This window comes from Coturnix japonica, chromosome 3, assembly GCF_054131305.1.
Source record: "Coturnix japonica strain WE chromosome 3, WE-NBRP24, whole genome shotgun sequence".
Lineage (NCBI taxonomy): Eukaryota > Metazoa > Chordata > Aves > Galliformes > Phasianidae > Coturnix > Coturnix japonica.
The window spans coordinates 6,669,967-6,692,800 of NC_140665.1; the positions used below are offsets into that span (position 1 = coordinate 6,669,967).

A 22,834-nucleotide genomic window follows, 5' to 3' on the forward strand; every position below is an offset into this window, starting at 1 on the left:
AATGGTAGGCAGGTATAAAATGCAAATAAACTCAAACTTCTGCTCAGACTCAGCTCCAGCTCCTTTCCAGCCTCCCTCAGTTAGCAGGCAGTGCAGCCCTGAACGTGCAGGTTGCTCCCGGAGACATCTAGTGAGTAGGCTGTGTAATGCAAACTAATGTATTTCTACCAAGGAAATTGCCTCCCCTGCAATATATGAAATAGGATTTTAAGGGGTCTTTAACATATACCTCCACCAGCTGTGTTGAAACATTTCATTTCCTGTGATGAATACTGGATCTATTAATCATATGTTGGGTTATACAACATGGGCTTAAACTGTAGGAGCCCTGATTCCCCTGGTGACACTATAGTCTGGTACCTCAGTTATAAGCTCTGCAAGTGCAGCCCTCCAGGACTCAGTGCAGTGCAAACCCAGATGCATTAGGCATTGCTGTCCAGTCCATAGCACACATTGCCTCAGATAGCAAACATAAACCTGTTTTGAATGCAAATGGAGAACACAATGAATGGGTGTTTCTCCTGGCTGCCACACCACTGCATCCCTAGAAGAGAAGGACAGGTTGGACAACAGCACAAAGTATTACCTAGACAGACACACTTAGGAGAATAATCTGAATTAAGTCACTGCTTGACTATAAGTGGATTAGCTAAACTGCATTCGATCCCTCAGAGGAAGTTCTTCTTCAGAAGAAAAATGACCTAAATTTGATTTAGCTCTGGTCATTTCCAAACTCACACAATATTAAGTCTGCTTTAAGTCAGGCTAATATTCACTTACATGGGAAAAAAAAATATATCAAAAAAAATCAAAGAAAATACTTAAAAGCAACTGGCACTAAACTGCCAATTGATAAGTCCGCTCTCCATTGGTTCATTCATTAATGCTGGCTGTTAACAGCAAACGTTTTTGTACTCCTAATTGCCTGAAAACAATTCGGGCAATTGAGAAAATTGACTTTCTTTTAGGCATCACCTTCTTTTTTTCTAAGCTACACAGAACAGAACAGTGAGTTAATCACAGAATGCCTTGGGTTGGAAGGGACCTCAAAGCTTCCCCAGCCCCAACCCTTGCCATGGGCTGGCTGCCCCCCACCAGCTCAGGCTGCCCATGCCAATGCCTCCTGCCTTCCTTGGTTGGAAGAGGAACAGCTCAACCCTTGGTTTCATCCACACTTCCATATCAGATGCCATTCTGTCAGGCTGCCCCTCTGCTGCCATCTGTCACATGGCAACAACATGGAATGGGATATTGCTAGGAAGGTTCAACCTCTACTGCCATCCCACCAAGATTCACCTTTGACACTGTGGGCCAACAAAACAACATGGGAGGCATTACTTTCAGAGCGACCTTCATATGTCTTGGAAAGAACAAAGACAATACGCATGGTAGAGCACATGCTCCATGCACCCTCCTGACACAGGAGGCCAAATATTCTTGGAAAAAAGGAAGATGTACTTGGAAAATGGAGACAGTTTATCAGAGGGCTTTGAGTAACCTCACAAATGTTACTGCCTGCCTCCTTAATGTTATTACAGCTGTGCCACTCCACATTTGCATTTACACAAGGCTCTATGATGCAACAATTTCACAGCACACAAGCAGGCCACCCAGGTTACGTTCCCATTGAAATTGCTTTGGCATGAAAAATCCACCTCGCCTTTCAAAAGCTATTAGCGCTCAGGTGTTCAGTCAGCTGCTTGCAATGCATTCTGTGGCGATCTTCCATAACATTTTGGATAATTACAGGTTGTGTCATTAATTAAGGAAGTAAATGAGCTCTCGGTTTATGCACCTAGCAAAGCCATAGATTTACAAAGGCAATCGTATTTTAAGAAAACCTTTGAAAGAATGCTCTCTGGTGTTCAAGATAGCAATTTAAGCAAGTAAATTATCCTCTGTGTCCCCCATTCGTTACCTGGTAATTCAGGAGTTCTATTACATACAGTCATAGAATCATTAGAGTTGGAATGGACCCTTGAAGGCCATCTGGTCCAACACCCTGCGGTGAACAGGGACACCTACAGCTCCATCCAGCCTGACTTTGGCATTCATTAGTTGGTACCCCAACAACAGCGGTCTGGTGGGAGGTGTCTCTGCCTGTAGCTGGGTTTGGAACTAGATGACCTTAAAGGTCCCTCCCAACCCAAACCATTCCATGATTCCATGAATACAAGAGAGAAGAAAAAACCTGTCTCCCACACCTTCCCTCATCCTCCCTCCTTTCCCAAGAAATCATTTTCAACACAAAGGTGAATCCAGATAAATAATTCTACTTTACTAAATCTGCTCATATACTCAACTCCCAACATCAGCATCTGAAGTCACATTAACAGCACTTCCCACTATTTGCTTTGAATAAATAAACCTACCTACATGCCCACAGCGTGGCTAATTACTGTCTTTGACAGAGGCTTACTAATGCAAAATCAACAATGCTCCAGCATTTCCCAGAAATAACTGCCCTGTGATTTAGCATCACGTTGTCTTTCAATGAACGCTTTATCAGACCTTTAGAAAGCACAGATGCAAACACTTTTTGACTTGATTTATTTTAAAGCTCACCGCCGTCAGAAGCCGTACCGTGTTACTCATCAGCTTAACAGGATTGATGAAGGGATCTTGGCTACAGCAGCATCAACTGAATGAGAGAAATAAACAAATGAGTGCACCTCAAACAAAAACACCCTCCAGTGACTAAACTGTGTATGCCAAACCGCTCCCTGGGAGAAGGAATTGTTCCTAACAGCCAACCTGAACCTCCCCTGGCACAATGTGAGGCCATCCCCTCTGCAACCTCTCTGAAACTCATCCACCTAAGAACATTTGTATACGTCTACATGTGTGTGTCTATTAGCCAACCTGAGAGGCCAACACCGGGAGAAGGAAGCTACACCAGATCCTGAGCTGGAAACAGTGATTACAGCAGCTGAGATTTTGGCACTCTGGCTTTAGGCTGCTTTATGGCTGATGGTTATTTCTGTTTCCAGAATCCACATCCTGGGAAACACACATATGGTCAACTCAGAAACGTTCCATTTGTTCAGCTGAAGTTTGTCAAACTCCTTGTGCCTCGAATGAAAGCTCTTAGGCTCAATAAACAAACTGGGATTTGTTTTCTCCATGTGAAACTTCTCACTCTCTGAATGTTTCCAGCTTACTGCACCAAGCAGTTTGAACCACAGGCATCCTTCTGAGCCACCTGAGCACAGAACAGCGCGGAGCCCATTGCTGGCTGGAGGAGGGCTTTGGTTTCAGCCAGATGATGCACGTTCCCTAACTGCATAGAGTGTGTAATAATAGAAATGCCTGTAGTTGTTCTTGGGAAACCAGCAAAAGGGAACACATCGGACCCATGCAGAAATGGATTTTTTCAATTAATGTGAAATAATAGTTCTCCATCACATCTCCTCCTGTTCTCTGCTTTAATTAGGTTGATTCACTCGGTGCTGGCTCTGCATTAGCGTGGGAGCGGGTATGGAGCAGGACAGCAGGGAACAGGACGGGATGGTGCCAGGAACAGGGCCATGCTGCTGGCTCTCTTGCAGGCCAGTGAGCCCAAGTGAGATAGGGAACACTCCCACCCTGCAGCATTTGATGAGTAGAACAGGCAGTCTGGGACCTTCTTTGGTGCTTCCCAGGAACTGATAGTTAACAGTAGATCTGGGCTCCCAGATGTACACATTGCCTTATGCACCAAGACCACTGAAAAATAGGGACAACACACAGTATGACCACAAACCAAAGGCATAGAGACATCTGGCACAGATAAGAGGCCGGGATCCTCAAAACCAAGCTGTCAGAACACAGATCTGCACCCAGGTTTGAGATCCAGTGAGTAACTCAGTTCTTTTCCCTCAGCTTGGTTGGCCCTTTCTGTTAGAACCTACACATCATGTAGACGTGGCACTTAGGGACACATTTACTGGGAGTGGTGGTGGTGGGTTGACTGTTGGGCTTCATGATCTTGGAGGTCTTTTGGAACCTTTATGATTGTGTGATTCCATGACTTCCAAAAGGACTCACTGTGCCTGTTGCCTGCTTGCCCTGTGGCAGGCACGTACAGGACGTACTCAGCTATTGCTTGAACAGTCAGCATAGAAATGCAGCATCTGCTTCCCTCGCCTCTCAGTTTTTCCCCAGTCAGCCCTCGATGCTCCATCTCTTTGGTGAGATCACTCAGCGAACTGTGCTATTCTGCAAACATCTGGGTAAAATCAAAACCTACTTGAGGACTATTCTTTTTGTGCAGCAGAAGAGGCAGATTCTATTGAATGGGATCTGCCCTTAGGCAGTGTGCTAATATACGAACAAACGATAATAATAGAGTCTGTTTGGTACAAGTAGTGCTGCTTGTGACAAGGTCCGAGTGTGCTTGGAAAGCTCCTGGGATAACCATTGTGTGCATGGCTACAGAGGGGTGTGTTTGCATGCACATAGAGCAGGCAAGGCAGGAATTTGACTTCCATGCCTTTGAACTCTGATTTCCTATGATAAATTTCTACTTATTGCTGACCTAAGGCCAAATTTAATTATGGAGAAGTGCAAATCACCACCAGAGACATGAGGATTACGTACCTCTTCCAGTGTTCAGGGAGCCAGGTGCTCAGGTCTCAGCTGTGCTGGTGGAGCTCCGTGCTACCCATCACTGCCTGGATGTACACAAAAGCCAGCAGAACTCCTGCACCTCTGGAAAGTCAGCCTCTGTTCTTCAGGGCAAGGAACAAGTTTGCTCTTCTACCCATTCCCATAGTGAAGGATGCAGCCTAGTAGCATCAAGGAAGGAATAAGAGCCGCTCAAAGGCAGATGTCCGATAGCCCTCCTGCAAGAGGGGGACTGTCACAGTCTATCTTAATCTTTCAGAGTTGGAGATGATTTTAGAGCTGGCACCACAAGTTTTAGCACCCAGCCAAAAATGTTTTTGTCATTAATTAGTCACTTTGAGCATTCCTGCTATCCACAGGATCCCCACTCCCTTTTTTAGACCTTGCCAAGATATACATCAGGAGGAACATCTCCGCTCAGAACAATGCTGTGATCCAAAAATGCCACGAGAGTATTTATTGCCCTGCTGCAATGGCAGCCCAGTCCCTTCCAGGAGCTGGTGCCATCCCCAGCAGCGTGCAGTGTGAAGGGGAGCTTAGCCCTGGCCCTGCTCTCCGTGCCTCTGAGCAATTGCATCTGCTAAGGAACAAAACTACTTTTTCTCCCACTGGAATTTTGGAGGCTCAGCTTCATATTAAATTCCCCAGGGCTCATGGTGAACACAGTCAAATGCAGTGCATGTAGGCTGTGCCTGGCCTGCTTGTATTCACTTGCCTTAGGGAAAGCTGGGACAGAGCTGGGACTTGTCTTTGTGGAGCTCTATAGCAGAGCTGGGAATGCAGATAAACAAGTCGCTGCTGCTTATCTGTGCTGGACCACAAGCTGTCACATGTTGTAGAGTCAACCACAGGTGCGTGCTGTGCTGTGCTGGGGAGGTGTGTGGCCACGCACCTTTGAAGCAAAGCTGCACGCTGCTCCTGCTGGCTCACCACAGTCCTGGCTGCAAGATGTGAACACACAAACCAGCCCAACAAGCCAGACAGAACCCTGGGCCCACGCAGCTGTTCCATGTGAAATTCAACAGCATGTCCACAGCAGATCGTAATTGACATTGGCAGCCACATCACCTGAAGCCTCATCTACATCCTGAATTTGAGCTGCTACATCTACACTGTGATACCAGTTGTTAAAATTACAGAATGGCTTGGGTTGGAAGGGATCTTAAAGATATCCTGGTTCCAACCCCTGCCATGGGCTGGCTGCCCCCCACCAGCTCAGGCTGACCAGGGCCCATCCAACCTCTGAGTGAAGAATTTCTGCCTAATGTCTAACCTAAATCACCGTGTAAAAAGGTGCTTCCCCTCCAACTTATAAGTGCCCTTTAAGTCCTGGAAGGCTGCAATGAGATCACCCTGAAGCCTTCTCTTTTCCAGGCTGAACAAGCCCACCTCATCAGCCTTTCTTCATAGAAGAAGTGCTCCAGCCTTCTGAGCATCTTTTGACCCTCATCTGGACCTGCTCCAACCTCCACATCTTTTCTTGTTCTGGGTTGCCCAGGTCTGGACGTGGTACTGCATGTGGGGCCTCACATGAACAGAGCAGATGGGGATAATCCATTCCTTCACCCTGCTGCCACCTCTCTTTTGATGCAGCACAAGATGCAGTTGGCCTTCTGGGCTTGCTGACCTTCCGAGTTAAAATGACACAGGTCTAAAGCTGGGGCTCAATTTCAGTGTAAAACAGCTGGATCAGTGCAGCACACGTAGCACCTCTCAGGCTGGTGAAAGCCACTGCGCGTCACCTGGAGCAAGTCACAGTTAAGCTGCTTTGAAAAACATCTGACAACTGAGGATTTCGAAACCCAATGGTAAATTAATGACTTGAGTCCATTTTCAAGCAGATGTTTCTCTGTGGCCTTCCAAAGGCAGCACACTGCAGCATCCGAGGTGCAAATGTTGCATGCTCACTGGACACTAAGCCCTCCTGCGGGCTCATATTGCAAATCACTTCCAGACGTTCCCAGCATGAGAGGCTCTGCCAACCTCCAGTGATTTCAAAGCAATCTTGTGGAAATCTGCATGTAGGGAAATGGAACAGCTAAATGGAAACAAACAAACAAACAAACACACAAACAGCAGCTTGTCTGTAGTGCAGCGCTTTGCCCACCTCTGTTTGGAGGTGACTGAATCAGGTGGAAGGTTTTCTTGCAGTACATCCACTAAGTTGTTCTGCTATTTGCTGCTTGGTAATTAAAACAACAACCAGCAGCGGAGCAAATGATGGAAAACACGAAGAAAACAAAGCAGACTTTAAATAAAGAAACGAAGCCAGGCGCTTGTTCTGAGAAGTTGTGCTGTTGTGTAAGGACTGGAGAGGAGCAGGGGGCCAACCCACGCCTCTGCCCTGAGCTGGGGAAGCAGCTGATGAGCGGCTGTGCATTGGAACACAGCCCACCTCTATGGGATGAGCCCCCTGGCTGTGCCCCATGGGGTGAGACTGCAGCCGAGCTCGGCCTCCTGCTCCCCAGGCCCACTCGGTGCCAGGTTTATGCGAAGTCAAGGGGAAGCATGGGGCTGGAAGAAGCTTGTGGGGTCAGCAGGAGGCAAGAGCTGGGGATGGGAGTGCTTGGGGCTAGCAAGCCTGGAGAACGGGTTTCTATTCCTAGCTCTGCCGCGTCCTTGCTCTGACCCGCACCACAACTCCCTCCACGCTCACTGCACTTTCCTCTTCCACTTTCATGTGATCTGGTGACTGCTCGAGGCCAAGGCTGGCCTTTCTTGATGTGTTCAAGCTTGATCCTTGCTCAGAAGCACTACTGTCATGCAGCAATTAATGATTGCCCTTGCAACACACGCAACCACGGCTGAAGCGACACAGTCTTCATTACTTCTTGAGTATCACTGGAACTGGAGAAATAGCTAGACTTCTACAACAGCAAATGACTAATTATTTGGAGGATGGAACAGCTGCCCAGCCCGAATGCAATCCTCAGCACAACCCGCTGGCACAAAGATGAGATGGTGCATGCTTACCATAGGCAACAAAACGCACGGTGGAGCTTCCTTGGTAGTGGTGAGTGGTTTGGTTGTTCTGGGGTAAGGAATCAAGTTGCAATAAAACCATAGATTTGACATAGAAAAAATGAGAGAGAATAAGTGGGTTCTTTTCCTTGCTTCCCACTACTTGAACACATACTCAGTCACACCTTTCAAGTGTTATTCTGTACAGTCAGAAGGGGTAAAAAAGACTGGAAAGCAGCAAAGAATCAGAAAAAAGTGAACTTAAATCCTCTTGACTACAAGAACTCAGACTTTAAAGCTCACCCAGTCTCATGAGATAGAAATGTACAACTGAGCAAGTCTAGGACTATTTTAACAGGAAAAAAAAAACACTATACATACATATAGACAAACAAACATTTGCATCTCCATCCACCTTCCTGGCAGGTGCTGGTGAGACACCAGGAGCAGACAGCTAACAGAGAGGTGTCACCTCCTGGAGCACCCATGGTGCTGGAGCGCTAAGAGGTGTTGTCAGCATTTCTGGTAGCCACAAGCACTGAAGGAGAAGAGTCGAACCAACCCATCAGCAAGAGGAGTGAAGAAAGGCTTCGTGGGCTTGATGTAATGGGAATGGTTTTAAACTAGAACAGGTGACTGAGGTTAGAATTTAGGAAGAAATGCTTCACTCTGAGGGCAGTGAGAGGCACTGGCACTGCTGCCCAGAAAGCTGTGGATGCACATCCCTGGAGGTGCCCAAGGCAAGGTTGGATGGGCACTGGGCAGCCATTCTCTGATACAATAATTAAGATGCCATACAAAGCACAGTGAGAATTAGAAACGCTTCAGCAGCCTTAGCAGGAGTGCTAAGGAGTTGGCCAGACTAAGAGAAAGGTGTTGGAATCTGGGTCATTTCTTTCGTCTCAAACTGAGATGATACAGAGAGAATGACTATTTTTGGGTCTGCCTAAACCCATGTTGCTGTATTTTCTGAAATAAATGATGAACACCACAGAAATCCAAACATGTCTTTTTATAGCTAGTCATCCAGGCAGAAAAATCCAACAAGCAGCAAGCTGCCAACTCCAGCTATTCAGAAACAACGAGTCAAGCCCCCAAAATCCTGAGGCTAGTGTGAGCACAGTGAGACCTTCAGAACAGGAGGTCCCACAGTGCTGTACTCAGGAGGAAGGTGAATCAGTGTGGCTGAAGCTGCCTCATTTCCTTCTTTCTTGGCTCACGGATAGGGCAGGGGCCAGGATAACTGTGCCCATAATTACAACTGAAGCCTGCAGCTCCCTCCTATCTTTTCAAGGAGTGTGAGGATCTCAGATAGGCTTTGGGGTTACATGTAGTGCTTGGTGAAGATTCAGCCCAGGGACGGGTATCAGAAGCTGGAGTACCTCATTGCATTGCAGTGAAGCTATTAACCTGCTACCAAGCTGGAAAAAAATACTGATATTTATCACCTCATTGCAATTCAGCCCAGTAAAGGTTGCAATAAATGCAGTGGTAATCCAAAGTGCTCCAGCAAGCCACCAGAAATAAGATTACATTATTTGAATCCCCCTGTAGTATATGGACCGCAATAAGCAATGTCCCAAGTGACCTGTTATGCACTTTCAACCTTAAATGACTTGAAATAAAAGCAGCATAAGGAACAAACCCCTTCAGTTCTTTGTTTCACACACCTGTGCGGGCATTTCAGAAGAACAAGACAAGGTACAGGCCTGAACTCCAGTCCCAGCAGCATCCCTTCTGGGGCAGCAGGATGCTGAGGGGGGACCACACACCACAGGCTCAGTGCATGCTTGCTTCCTGGAGTGCAGATTCCAACTCTATGCATGGGAACATGACAGAAACGTGATTGCTAGGACATGGCAGAGTGGACCTTGTGAAGAAGCAACTTGCTCACAGGTTTGCCCTATGAGTTCCGCTCACGAGCTCTTTTCTTTTAATTCTTCTGCTTCTAATGGCAATGAACCATTTAGCTCTGAAGAAGAGAAAGCAAATCCTTCTAAAGAGAGAAGGAAGAAGTACCATGACCCAAAGCCTCTAATCCTTCTGTCACAAAGGTGCACCCTAATTCCCAGCATAGTGTCATGGATGCACTGATCTGCCCTGCAGCTCCACAATTTCACTTCCCTGTCCTGTTTCCCAAGACTCAATGCACTTGAATATAAATGAAAAACAAATTAGCTCAGGCTAATGCATTTTTCCATCGCCAGTAGGCATTGCTGGAAAAGTATATGGAGGAGATCAAAGCGATAGGGTCAGAAAGGAGAGCATAAATGTTTATACCCTGCAAAAAAGAACAAACTGCATTCCTACTGCTTCAGAGCACACAGAGCAGGCCAAACACGTAACCAGATCCATCTGCTCCAAAGAAAGCCTACTTCGTAAGGTTGCTCCCAACATATTTTATAAGGTTGGTGCACTGGCCTTTGCAGTTGTTCCCCTTGTCCTGTTGCTTTCAGACCACGTAAAATATCACTCCCTCTCCTGCTTATAAGCACCCCGCAAGTACAGGAAGGCTGCAGTGAGATCTCCCTGGCGCCTTCTCATCTTCAGGCTGAACAAGCCCAGCTCCCTCAGCCTTTCTTCATGGGAGAAGTGCTGCAGACCTCTGAGCAACTGATCACAATCAAGAAAGGATTTACCAGTTCTTGCTGGCATCATGGATCCAACAGAGGATATTCAGTTGAACATCTGATAGCTTAGCTTGATACCAGGATCCAAAATAATTCCCCTCCTGGCACAAGCAGGAAGAGTCAAAAGCAGTAGCATGCATTTATTAAAGTACTGCAGCAATGGCAGAGCTGCTGGGGCACAAAATATTGTCCATGAGCTAGAGATGGACAGGAACTGAAGGACAGAATCTGGAGCCCCACAAAGGCAGGTTTCATTCAATCATTAGTAGATGGGAGATGGCAAAGACCAAGCAGCACAAGCCCAAGTGTTCCATGCATACCCCTGACACCCTGCTAGAGTTTCCTGCTAGGGTAGTTACAAACATGGGCAGGGATCTTCCATACCTACCTGGAGTCTTAGGAGAGAGGCTGAGTTGGGAGCCATCCATCCTCTTGTCTCCAGTGAAGTGAAGGAACATCAGAAAGCAACCTGAATAGCATGAGACAATATAGTCTTAATTCCAAAGAGATTGTCTTACCAGGGGCATAGAAATATCAATCATTAAGGTTGGGAAAGACCTCCAAAATCATACAGGACAACCAACACCATCATGACCATGATTCCTCACGCTATCCTGTCCCACATAGGACAGAAATAGGGAGGAAATGAATGGGTTCACCATAATTAGGTAAGCAACCCTCCCATTCCCAAAACTGCACCTAAAGCCCATGGGAAGGGTCGGGAACATTATCTTAAATGCCTTCTCTGCACATGGAGATGAGAGCTGCTTCCAAAGCAACAAGTTTTCCCTAAGCCCTTTTGTTAGAAGTGGTGACTCATGGGGATACTGATGTGAAATGCGTTCTCAAAGTATTTTTAAACCACAGCAGTGGCCCAGTGAGTCACTGCCCCAGCACTGCCCATTACATTGAACGCAAAGCAATGGGAGCCAATTTAATGGATTGCTTCCTGGGGCTGTCGCCATGGCGCTCCTCTTCCAAGCAGTGCACCTCTTTCTATTGCCCTGCATCCCAGTGACAGGCTTTGTTCTCTCCTCGGTACAAAGGAACCAATGCACACATCCTTTTGACTCCAAATTACCATAACCCACGCTTGATCCACCCATCCAAAGAAGTTCCAATGACACGTTTGGTTTCTTACCGTTGCTCAGCAAGGCAGCAAGACTGCAGATGTGGAGCTGCAGGCACCGAGAGCTGAAGGTTGTGAATGCAAAGTGTGAAATGCACGCAGAAGGGAGCAACCTACACAGACAGCATGAGTATAACCTGTTTCACCAGCTCAAGGCAAGAGAGCAAAGATCTGAGTCAGTGTCTCAAAGAAGGACTCAACTGGGACTTTTCTCTCTAAATCAAGACTGGTTTAAATTCATTATCACCCTTATTTGGAAACCCGAATTTTGACAGATATCTTTTAAACACTTAAATCAATCACAGCAAGTTGCTTCACAATTCACTGGTATTTACACATTGTATTAAATAATCCTATTATTCTCTAAGCATCCTTGGCCCATTGCGTCAGGATCACTTCTTATTATCTCACCTGTCAAACTGTACTTCCTAGAGCAGTAGGGCCCTGAGCTTCAGTATCTGAACAGAGATGCTGGCAATGCACCTACTGATGCTGGATTTTTTACTGTCATAATTATCTTCTCTTCTGGATATAGTGGTCAATGAAAACCAGCAGTACATATTCACAGGGCTCCTACCACGATTTCTGGTTACCAAGGAGATTTCCTTGGGGATTTTTCTATTGAGAAAATAAAAATAATTCCCCAAGAAAAATAAGACCCGCAGTAAATTGCTGAAGCACGAGCGTGAATTTCAATACATAATGATTTGCAGCCGCTCCATTGTCAGCCCAGCACTTTCAGCCAGAGTTATGGAAATATTTATTTGCATTCAGGTGCACGTCGTGTCGATGCCTGCTGGGCACCTCATGCGGCACAGCCCCATGTGGGGCAGAAACCCCACCGAGAGGCATTTGCTGTAATTTTACGAGCGCGTCGATTGCGTCTGCATAACCGCTCGTTAGCACGCAGCGACGCTGTAGGTGCACAGAGACTGCCAAAAATTATATTGGGTTGTAAATAACCTGAGTTATTGCCAAATCCTCAGGCCAACATGCTTGCTTTGCTGCAGGGCTGTACCACTGGTCCCTATTTGCGGTACTTGTTATCTCCACCTCCCTGGGCTTTTTGCTGCCCATGACCCACAGCCTTCTTCTGGCCACAACCCATGGATTGTGAGTGGATGAGCACTGGCAAAGTGAGAGGCTGGGAAAGCTTGAGGCTATGCAGACAGCCTCTTACTCATGGCTCCTGAATTTCAACCCTCACCGTCTATAAATAGATGGAGGGGAAAAAAAAAATAAAGCCATTAAAACAACCCTCATCCTTTATTTTTTTGGCTAAATAAGGTCATTTGCAGCAATTGGGAAGAAAACCCAAAGCATTCCTTCTAATGTCAAACTATGTGAAGAGCTGAGAGAAGCAACAATCAGTAATTTGCACAGTCAGTTTTCGACTTGTAAAATGACAATTCTGTTTTCACCTGCCATTTGGGCATGGACGGAGTGCCATCACATGGGGACACCAGGCACTGGGCAGCCCCACATACCTTTCTCTCCAAGGGGCCACATGTAGCTGGAGGCAACAAACAGGCTGCTGCTGCTGCTGCTGTGACTTAGTCTATGGCAAATGGCACACACTGACTGGGATAAGGTGATATGAATTCTGAAAGATTAAATAACAGAACCATGGAATTATAAAGGCTGGAAAAGAGCACTAAGATCATCCAGGCCGACCCCAACCTACCCCCACCGTGCCCAATGACCACGTCCCTCAGTGCCACATCCCCACAGCTCTGGGACACCTCCATGGACGTTCACTTCACCAGGCTTTTGACAATTGTATATCCAGTGGAGAGTTTAGATGCCCAAATGGCAGAAATACCCCCCGTGTCAGTAGCAGGACACTATTCCCACATGGGCATTGCCCACATCAGATGGTGCTGGCAGAAGGGTGGGCACAGTGAGGGGACACACGAGCAGCTGTGCCGCATGACCCCAGCTGGAACCGTGTCTGGAAGATGCGGCCTTGGTCTGACTCCAGCTTTCACAATGTTTTCCACTTCCGTTCATGGGGATTAAGTGTTATTTGGTGTTGCAAATGTCCTGACCATTCCAGAGTGACCTGCCTGCGGGGGAACACCAGGAAGAGGAACATCTGTGCGTCCAGAGAATGGAGCTGGACACTGAGCTCTGCCTCTGGCGCATCACAAGACCAAAACCTTGGATTGCCAGCATTTTTGAAAGCTAAAGCAGCGGAACATCCCTGGGGTAGGAACACAAACAATCTGCAATGTATTCCCAAGAGTAGAGGTTGAATCACTCCGATGAGCAGTAGTTTGTTTACTGTCAGTTTTTGTGAGTTTGACGTGAATCATCTGACAGTGTGGAAGCAAAGTAAGGGAGCCAGTGAGGGAAAACGCACAACAATTGTTACCCCCAAAAAATATGAAAGAAAGAAAAGAAAGAGAGGGAATTAGTCTAATTTCATCACCTCGAGGGAGCAAACACATTCCAAGAGAAGCCTGAACTTCACATCCCCTTTTCTGCCTGGATTCACACCCCCTGCTTGCTAATCAATTGAGCAATTTTTGCAGCTAAAATGAGGGAGGATTATGGATGCTCTTTAAATTTCAAGTTTAAATTACACTTTGAGTACCTGGAATTAGGTGTTCTGCTCTGAGAGTGATGCTCAGAGCTGTACAACCGCAAGCCTGATACGATGACAGAATCATACAATCACCAAGGTTGGAAAAGTCCCCCAAGGTCATCCAGTCCAACCACCCATCTACCAACAGTATTTCCCCATTAAGCCACATCCCTTAGGATGTCAGCAACATATCTATGGACAAGGCACCATATTGGACCAGGTGAGTTGAGCTGCTCACAGCTGCTGCGTTTGGGGATGCTGAGTACAGCACTCATACAGTTGGTTAATTTGGCCAATTTCCGTGGTCCATCACAAAATGGCTTGAGTTGGGAGGGACCTCAAAGCCCCCACAGCTCCAAGCCTTGCTGTGGGATGGCTGTCCCCCACCAGCTCAGGCTGCTCAGGGCCCATCCAACCAGACCTTGGGCACCCTGTGCTGGGGCCTCCCTCCAGCAAGCCTATAGGCACTGGCTAATAAGGGAAACTGAGGAAGCAAGCACACCTGTAGGAAGAGAATCAAAAGCTTGAGAGCATTAATTCCACCTTAGTTAGCACCACAGTACTCCCAGGGTCTCTGCACGTTTGGGTTTTGTTTATGTAAATGGTATCAATTTCACACCAATGCTGAGATCTGAATCAGGATTTCACATTTTGACAGTATAAAAATGTTTCAGAGGAAAAAAAGGCACATTACAAGAGCTGCACGCTTCAGAGAGCAGAAAGCACAGTTCCCAGGCTTAAAACAGATATCTGTGTGCATTTCAATAACTCTAATACCAAGTAGCGCATATTCACCGTGAATATTGACCAGTGGCTGTCAGCCTAGGAGCCAGCAAACACTACGTGCCTCCCAACACATCGAAACCTGCTGCAACATACTTATATGCACCTACTTGTGGCACTGAGGGACATGGTCAGTGGGCATGGTGGGAATGGGTTGGTGGTCGGACATGCTGTCCTTAGTGGTCTTTTCCAGCATTAATGATTCTATGATTTACATGCAAGTCCATTTTCCTCAGCCATCTGTACCTCTCACATTTCCTGCAGAGCAAATCCCAGCAGTGACCCTTTCCTAGCGCTACGAATACAGAAAGTGATTTCTCTTCTCAAAGCTCCAGAACACATAATTCAGCCTCTTCTGAACATTAATGTCATTAGTGAATGTCATGAAATCCACTGCTCTCAGAACAGCATTCTCCTCTTTCTCGCTACTCAAGAAAAGCCTACAGCACATGGCAGGAATAATGCAAACTGAGTTATGCTGCTCTTTGAGAAGGTCGTGAGCTAACAAAGTTAGCCCTGGCTTTTCAAATTTGGAAAATAGTTGTGAATTCAGACTGTGGGACACGCAATGGAATACAGAACCCACCTCCGCAACACACGCTTGTCCACATCATTTACATCCCCGTGGAAACAGCCCACTGTGATGGCATGTTGTATTACCCTTTCAGTGTGCCAATACTGCTCAGTCTGGAGACGAGGAGGCTCAGGAGGGACCTCATGGCTCTCTGCAACGACCTGAAAGGAGGCTGTGTGAGGTGGGGTCAGCCTCTGCCCCCAGGGAACAGCCATGGGACGAGAGGGGATGGCCTCACGTTGTGCCAGGGGATGCTCAGGTTGGCTGTTAGAACAATTCCTTCTCCACAGAGCGGTGATGCAGTGGCACAGCTGCACAGGAGTGGTGGGGTCACCATCCATGGAGGTGTTCAGGAACCATAGAGATGCGGCAATGAGGGACATGGGCTGGTGGCTGCTTAAACAATAACACTATATATATAAATATAATTAAACATAACATAACATTTATATATATATATACATACATACACATATAAATATATATAAATAATATATATAAATATAATATATATTTATATATAAATAAATATATATAATGTGTGTGCGTGTGTGTGTGTATATATTTTTATATATTTATATATATTTGTATATATAAATATATAAACATAATTAAACGCTCCCTTCAAATACTGGAAGGCCACGCCGAGGTCTCCCCGGATCCTTCTCCAAGCTGAATATATGCAGTGCTTTCTCTTTTAAGGAATGAATTTGAGAACTGGTTTCAAAATCTTCTATGCCTAGGATGGCACTGCCCAAATGCAGAAATGCTCCCATTTCACACACAAACAGGTGAAAACACGTTGGAGCATAACAGGAGGATGGTTTAATTGTTCTCCTGTCATGCTTCTTGGTTTTGTTTGCTCATGCTGCTGCACTAACATGGGAGCAGAATTTCATTAAGTCCACGAGAACTTTGTCACAAAAGTGAAATTAATACATCTATTTATATTATTGAGACAGGACAAAAGGTGGAAACAGAGCAGCATGTTTAAACAGTACAAGAGTAACGTGTTCCTCATTCCACTGCAGGAAGTTACACTGGGAGGGAAGGTACATAGCAGCAGTTGTAAATCAGAGACTTGTGCCCTTTCAATGGATTTCACAATTTTCTACATTCAAAGCAAGTCAGAGAAGAAACAACCAACCAAATTTATTTCCTGCCCACGGCCCATGGCAACTCAAACATCCCAGCCCCCAAACATCCTATTTGGGACTCCAAAACCATGATGCAAAACAAAATAGGCGGGCTACTTTCTGTACAGCTATAAACTCAAACCAGAAAAACCAACCAACCAAAGAAGAAAACCTCAACCTGGCTTTATATGGAGGCACTTAGATAAGGCACATTCCTAATGGAAGAGGAAAAATGTCAAGTGGGTGATGTGGTGCGATGGCATTCCTCCCAACAGCAATGCAAAACTGCGCAGAGATGCAGCAGCTGTCAGATCATCTCCATGATGAACAGCCACAAGTCTTTGCTTTCAGCACTGTTGCTCTCATAGGACTCTAAGCAAAGGCACAGACTAAAATCCACACAGCTTTGGGAAGAAAACAGCTTGGTTTGCTGTTCCCACAGTCCTTTCAGGGAGAGGAACATGGATTTCACTGCAACTGTGAAAGAAGAACACAAGAAGAACACAAGTTGTGCTGGAAGTTTTTTGGTATTTTCTTTCTGACACAGTTGCTCCTCAGCACCATTTTGTTTTGGCTCATCAAACAATGAATCCAATCCTGCTTTCATGCTACAGGGGAAGAAATGCCACAAAAAACTTCCTCTGCTGAGAACGTATTTTCGAGCACAGAAAGGCTGGTTTGGTCTCAGTTCCCTTACCACCCACTTCAAATGAGATGAAGGCTTTCTGTACAAACCAGCTGTGACCGTTTCACTCACCGAATTTTGAATCCATGCAAAAAATGCAAGATTAAAAATACTTCAAAGCCGGAGGGAAAACACTTTCTTGTCCAAACCTGACCTGGCAGAGCAGTGAGGCTGTCCCAGCTGTCACCACCCGGCAGGCAGGGCTGCTGCGCAGAGGTTGTGTTGGCGGAGTGGAGGTCCCTTCACTTCTAATAATACAAAGTTACTGTTGTAATTAGAACAGATCGTTTTATGCATGGGACTGAAATAGACGAGAAAGACACAGGAAGGGAGAGGAACCTGACATCTTAATGGGCCTTCTTCCATTTCGCTTTGGTGGCTATGCAAGGCACCAAGCCTTTCCAAATGCAACTTGTGAAATACTACTGAAATCATACTACAGAATCACAGAAAAGCTTGGGTTGGAAGGAACCTCAAAGCCTCTCCAGCCCCAACCCCTGCCATGGTCTGGCTGCCCCCCGCCAGCTCAGGCTGCCCAGGGCCCATCCAACCTGACCTTGGGCACCTCCAATGGATTGGGTACCCACAGCTCTGGGCAGCACTGCCAGGGCCTCACTGACCTCTGAGCGAAGAATTTCTGCCTTACATCTAAACTCCTTTCCACAGTGTTAGCTCTTAAAAGGAAAACAAAACATCACAGTAGAAAATTGTGCCTTGAACAGGCTGAAACAAAGTGATGTTCACTTAGAAATACATATCACAGAAAGAATGAGGAATGCATGTGTACTTCAGTGATACATCAAAAAACTGTCATCAAGGGAATCCACAATGAACCATGAATGCGAGGAAATTTCATAGCATTTACAGAAGAAGTAAGAAGTTTTTTTTCCTGAAAAAAGAAGTGAAAACAAGGAGCTTGTTCCCTCAAGTAAACTCACTCATCCTGAGTTTCCCATGGCAAATGCACACTTCATTGCTGTGAAGAACAGAGGGGTCGTAGAATCGTGGAGTAATTAAAGTTGGAAAAAAACACTAGGATCACTCATTCCAACCTCAATGCCACATCCCCACGGCTCTGGGACACCTCCATGTACGGTGACCCCACCACTCCTGTGCAGCTGTGCCACTGCATCACCGCTCTGTGGGAGAAGGAATCGTTCCTAACAGCCAACATGAACCTCCCCTGGCACAACGTGAGGCCATCCCCAATTGTCTTACAGCTGTTCCCTGGGAAAAGCAGGCAATCCCCGCTTAATCCATAACATAAATGGCATAAACTACCTGAAAAGGAAGTAATGATGCTGCTGAAAGATCACCCCTTATATCATGCCCCTTGTTGCTAGCTACTCTTAGTTTGCCAACTCATCTTTCATTGTGAATTTTCTGGTCTCACTCATCACAAAACGCTGCATGTTTCCAAAGAAAAATGCTGGCATTTTAAGAAGTATTTCTGGGCTAGATATTAAATCAAAGGAAATTCAACAACGTTGGATTTGTTGTTGCTGTTTTTAAATGTTTCTACCATTTTACAGCCCAAGTGTGCTAGCAAAAGTTCTCAGCATCACCAGCTCAGATGCTTAATTAAACGGTAAGGATGCAGAATTAAACCACAGAATGCTTCTAATTCATAGAGCTGTGTGTGCCCCTTTCTTGGAGGTGCCCAAAGTCAGGTTGGATGGGCCCTGGGCAGCCTGAGCTGGTGGGGGACAGCCAGCCCATGGCAGGGGTTGGGGCTGTGGGCCTTTGAGGTTCCTTCCAACCCAAGTCAGTCTGTGATTCTATGAAAATCTCATTTAAGTAAACTCAAGCATAGCAGCATGAAAGTCTAAACGTTTCATTTTGCAACCTCAGTTTTTCTTGGGTGGGGTTTTTAGCACATAACATGTTAACTAAGTAATTAACTCCATTCTAATCCACAAAAAATAAAAATATATTGATTTTGTATGAAGCAACTTGATGATTTTCAAGATGTTTTCAAGGAGAGCAGCAGCTCTTGTGGAGAGCTGCCATTTATCCCTCACTTCAGCAATCCCAGCACATTCACATAGCTGCTCTCGGGATGTGCTGAGCGTCGCCGCTTTGGAGTGCGCCAGCCTCCAACTCCGATGGAACACATTTCCAGCAATCCTTTCCATTGACACCCTGCTAAACATCTGCTATAAATAAGCAAGCTTCATCAATAATACATAAAGTATTCAGCATGGGTTGTGAAACAGATGTATACTGAACCATTCAATGAAAATGAAATTTCCATAAAGAACAAATGTAGTCGAGTTGTACTGAAGCGGGAATTGTGCATTCAGTAAAAGGCACCATAAGTAGTTGTGTAAATTAGGAGCTGGTTTTTTTTTCCTGTTGTCCTTGTTTTCTGCCATTCTTATTACTGTTTTTCCCTCGATCATTCTCTGTGCTTTCCACAGAAAGAACGCTTGATCACTTCTTCCAAAAGCCAACGATAAGAGAATTAAATCCCTTTGGCACCACTCCACGGAGCAGTTGCATAACAAGCCCAGTATATATAGAAATTGCATTCCAAGTGTTTACATAAGAGCTCAGAATAACACAGATGTAGAAAAAATACATACATCCAACTCCATTTCTGAAGCAGCCCTGCAGTGCTTTGTGTCTGATAACTTGGAGCAAGTGGATCAGCTTACCAGTGCTACACGGTTAATATCGTCCTCGTTCTGTTTATGTAACTGGAAAAGGAAGATTAAAAATCAAACAAGCAAGCAAGTGTAAATTGGTGATTTGCTTATCTTCAGGAAGATGCTCTTTCTAGCCAGAAAGACCAGCACAGAGGCCGATGCCTGAAAATACTGTCTGTCTGAAATGTCCTCTTCTTTTCTTGTACTCATGTAAATGAACATACACTCAGATGAGACCTCCATGGATATTTCTTCACGCTCTTCTCACAGTTTTGGTTTAATGCCTGCATCGTTGAACGAGGGAACTTGAATTTGTTTTGCAAGTTTTAAAGCAACTGAAGCCCCCAAAGCAACTGTTAGGTGGGTGCGGGGAAGCTTGGCTCCCAGTAACTCACAGCAAAGAAATCCAGATTGATGCACAATGTAATGCTCTCCTATGCAGCAGAGGGGGTCACTGGGAAGAAAGTTACATTGGTTCTAATCTACTCTGTATATCTACGGTGGGAAGGGAACAAGTATTTTGGCAGGTATAAGGTGGGTATAGGACCAGCCCGCTGAGCAGGGCAGAGGGTTATGGGGAGCGTCACCAGGCAGCACATGGCACAGCTTGCAGCTTGCTTCACTTCCTGAGCAGAACCAGATGAAACAAGGTGAACTTTTCCTCATGATCCTCATGCAGGGGGTCAAAAGACCAAACCTCAACAGAGGAGATGAAAGAAGCTCCAGCTGTAAGGAGCAGAAAAGAGTAATTGCCAAGATCACAGAGTGAGGAGCTGCAGCAAGTGTGTTGCTTTGGGGACTGCTAATGGGATGGAGAGCACTGCATTTAATGTTGGCATTAGCAACCTGGTGAGATTGAACTGTGTCAGCCACAGTCGGTTTCTTAGCTGTAAAATCAGAGGAGAGAGACCTGCGGGAGGTCCACAGAGAGCTGTGGGCCATTGGAAGTACAAGACATGGATGCCACAGGCCAAATCTATGACTAATAAGCACTTACATATATATACACATACATAGTGCTCCTTGTAAAGAGGAGGAAGAGGATGGTGCCCTATGCTGAGCATGTCCCAGTCCCTGCCAGCTCTGGGAGTGGACAGGGAACAGCTCCACTGTGCAAACAATCACACTGCTGAGAGACAGCTCCCACACTGCCTTAACATGAAAGTACTAGCTGCATCACTGGGAACCCGAAATGCCTTCAGTGATATTGTATTAAGAGGCTTTAAGTGAAGTGATAGAGAAGTTAAAATGCTAGATCTGGGTTTTAGTCATATTCAGCAGAGAAATCACTCTTGGTTGCTGAGTTACAAGAAGTCTTTAACATATAAATGATAGGTATCTGGAATTCATTACATTCTATAATCAAAATCCTACTACTATTTCCAATGCAAATCATAGAATCATACAACTGTATGAGTTGGAAGGGACCCCTAAAGGCCATCCAGTCCAGCCCCCTGCAGTGCACAGGGACACCCACAGCTCCATCAGTGCTCACAGCCCCATCCAGCCTGACCTTGGCTGCCTGCGGGGATGGGGCACCAACACCTCTCTGTGCAGCCTGTGCCACTGCCTCACTGCCCAGTTGCATCTCAGTCTCAAGAAGATCCTCTCTCACTCCAGCACAGTCCCTCCCAAGGGGCACTGAATTCTCACCTGCTTCTTTCATTGTACCAAGCACGTGCACGGTGCCTTCCGGGACAGATGAGGACATCCCAGGATAGATATATTCGTTGCTTTCATTCTTCTCATCTCTCCCATCACCACATCCAGATCCAAAATATGGTCTAAAATAGAATTCAATTCATTTCCTTTTGGACAGTGATGGAACAAATGGGCCCACGGAGATCAGTTCAGCTTTCTATTACTGTGCACGCATTAAACATTAAAGCTTCTATAGTCCTTCCCCTAGTAGAAGTATTTAAAATGCACAGAACATTTCCAATTTGAATCCCATAACTATCCATAATGCTTTCAGATGTGGGGTTTTTTCTTGGTTTTTTTTTTTTTCTCTCCAGTTGTCACCAGGGCACTTCCCCTATCAGCTTCCTAAATATCTTCTCTATTTTTTGTCAGGTTGCTTCTTCAAACCAACAAATTCCATCTCCTCAGGTTTACTCTCAAGAGGAGAAACAAGAAGCGCCCTGGGCATAGCTGGCACTATCTCAGCAATGATGATATCAGGCTTCACTAAGAGATCAGAGCAGCCTGATACCCTGAGCTCTGAAACTCCCAGTTTCACCACTTCTCCCCTTGCTCTTCTCTGTGGTCAGCAGCACACATCTACAGACCAAAGATTATACATAGCACTGTTTCTACAGCGAGCACAGAGCCTGTACTCTCAGACAGAGGCCCCCAGCAGAAAGATTCACTCTTGCTTCCACCACAGAATGCTGCTTGTCAAGGCCAGTGGTTGAAAACAGTTTCTTCATAATCCTATTTTGCTAGATGTTGCAACACTAGCAATGCAACCGTTAGGATGACTTATGTGCGCCCTTTCTTTGTCCATGAAAACCCATATATTTGACAGTATTATTGAAATGAATACATCCAGCTTCAGAAAAAGAGGAGGATCTAAAGATTTTCTTGCAGCTTAAGGCTGGAAATGAGAGCTCTGGTGATCCCCACCACTCTGCTAACAAAAGTCATTCTGGTTTCTGTAATCACAACCAAGAGTGAAGAGAAATACCTGACCTACCCACTCTCTGAAAGGCTGTAACACGTGTTCCATTGAATTTGTCCTCACAGATGTTTATTATTCAGCAGATTTGCTCACATCCCCTCGAAGAGACCCATTTTTGTTTCCTGCCAGAAGAAAAAAAGAACGTTATCAGGATGAGCCCTACAGCCTCGCTGCTAAGCCCCCATTATCCCCCTAAAGGAGCATAATCACTGTCATCAACTGTGAATGGAACTGGAGCACCTTTATGCTGACCTGTCAGCATTTTGTTCCTTCAGATTCTTCCATCTCTTCAACAATTTGTAATCCGTGGCTTTGTTTTGCCTTTCAGGAAAAACTTTGTGCAACAGAATTACCAAAATGAGGCTGGGGCAGCTCAGATAAATGTCTGCTGGATTTTGTTGTTCTTCTAATTACCC

General features: G+C 45.7%; 1 long non-coding RNA gene across 1 annotated transcript; it reads right to left on the reverse strand.

Moving 5' to 3' along the window:
• Positions 1-2,261: 2,261 nt before the first annotated feature.
• Positions 2,262-12,928, reverse strand: LOC107310763 (uncharacterized). Its single transcript, XR_014944354.1, has 5 exons — positions 12,813-12,928; positions 11,338-11,438; positions 10,585-10,665; positions 4,579-6,620; positions 2,262-2,641 (listed from the first exon to the last, which is right to left on the reverse strand). It is a non-coding gene; the product is annotated as an uncharacterized LOC107310763 (long non-coding RNA).
• Between the last annotated feature and the right edge of the window lie 9,906 nt (positions 12,929-22,834).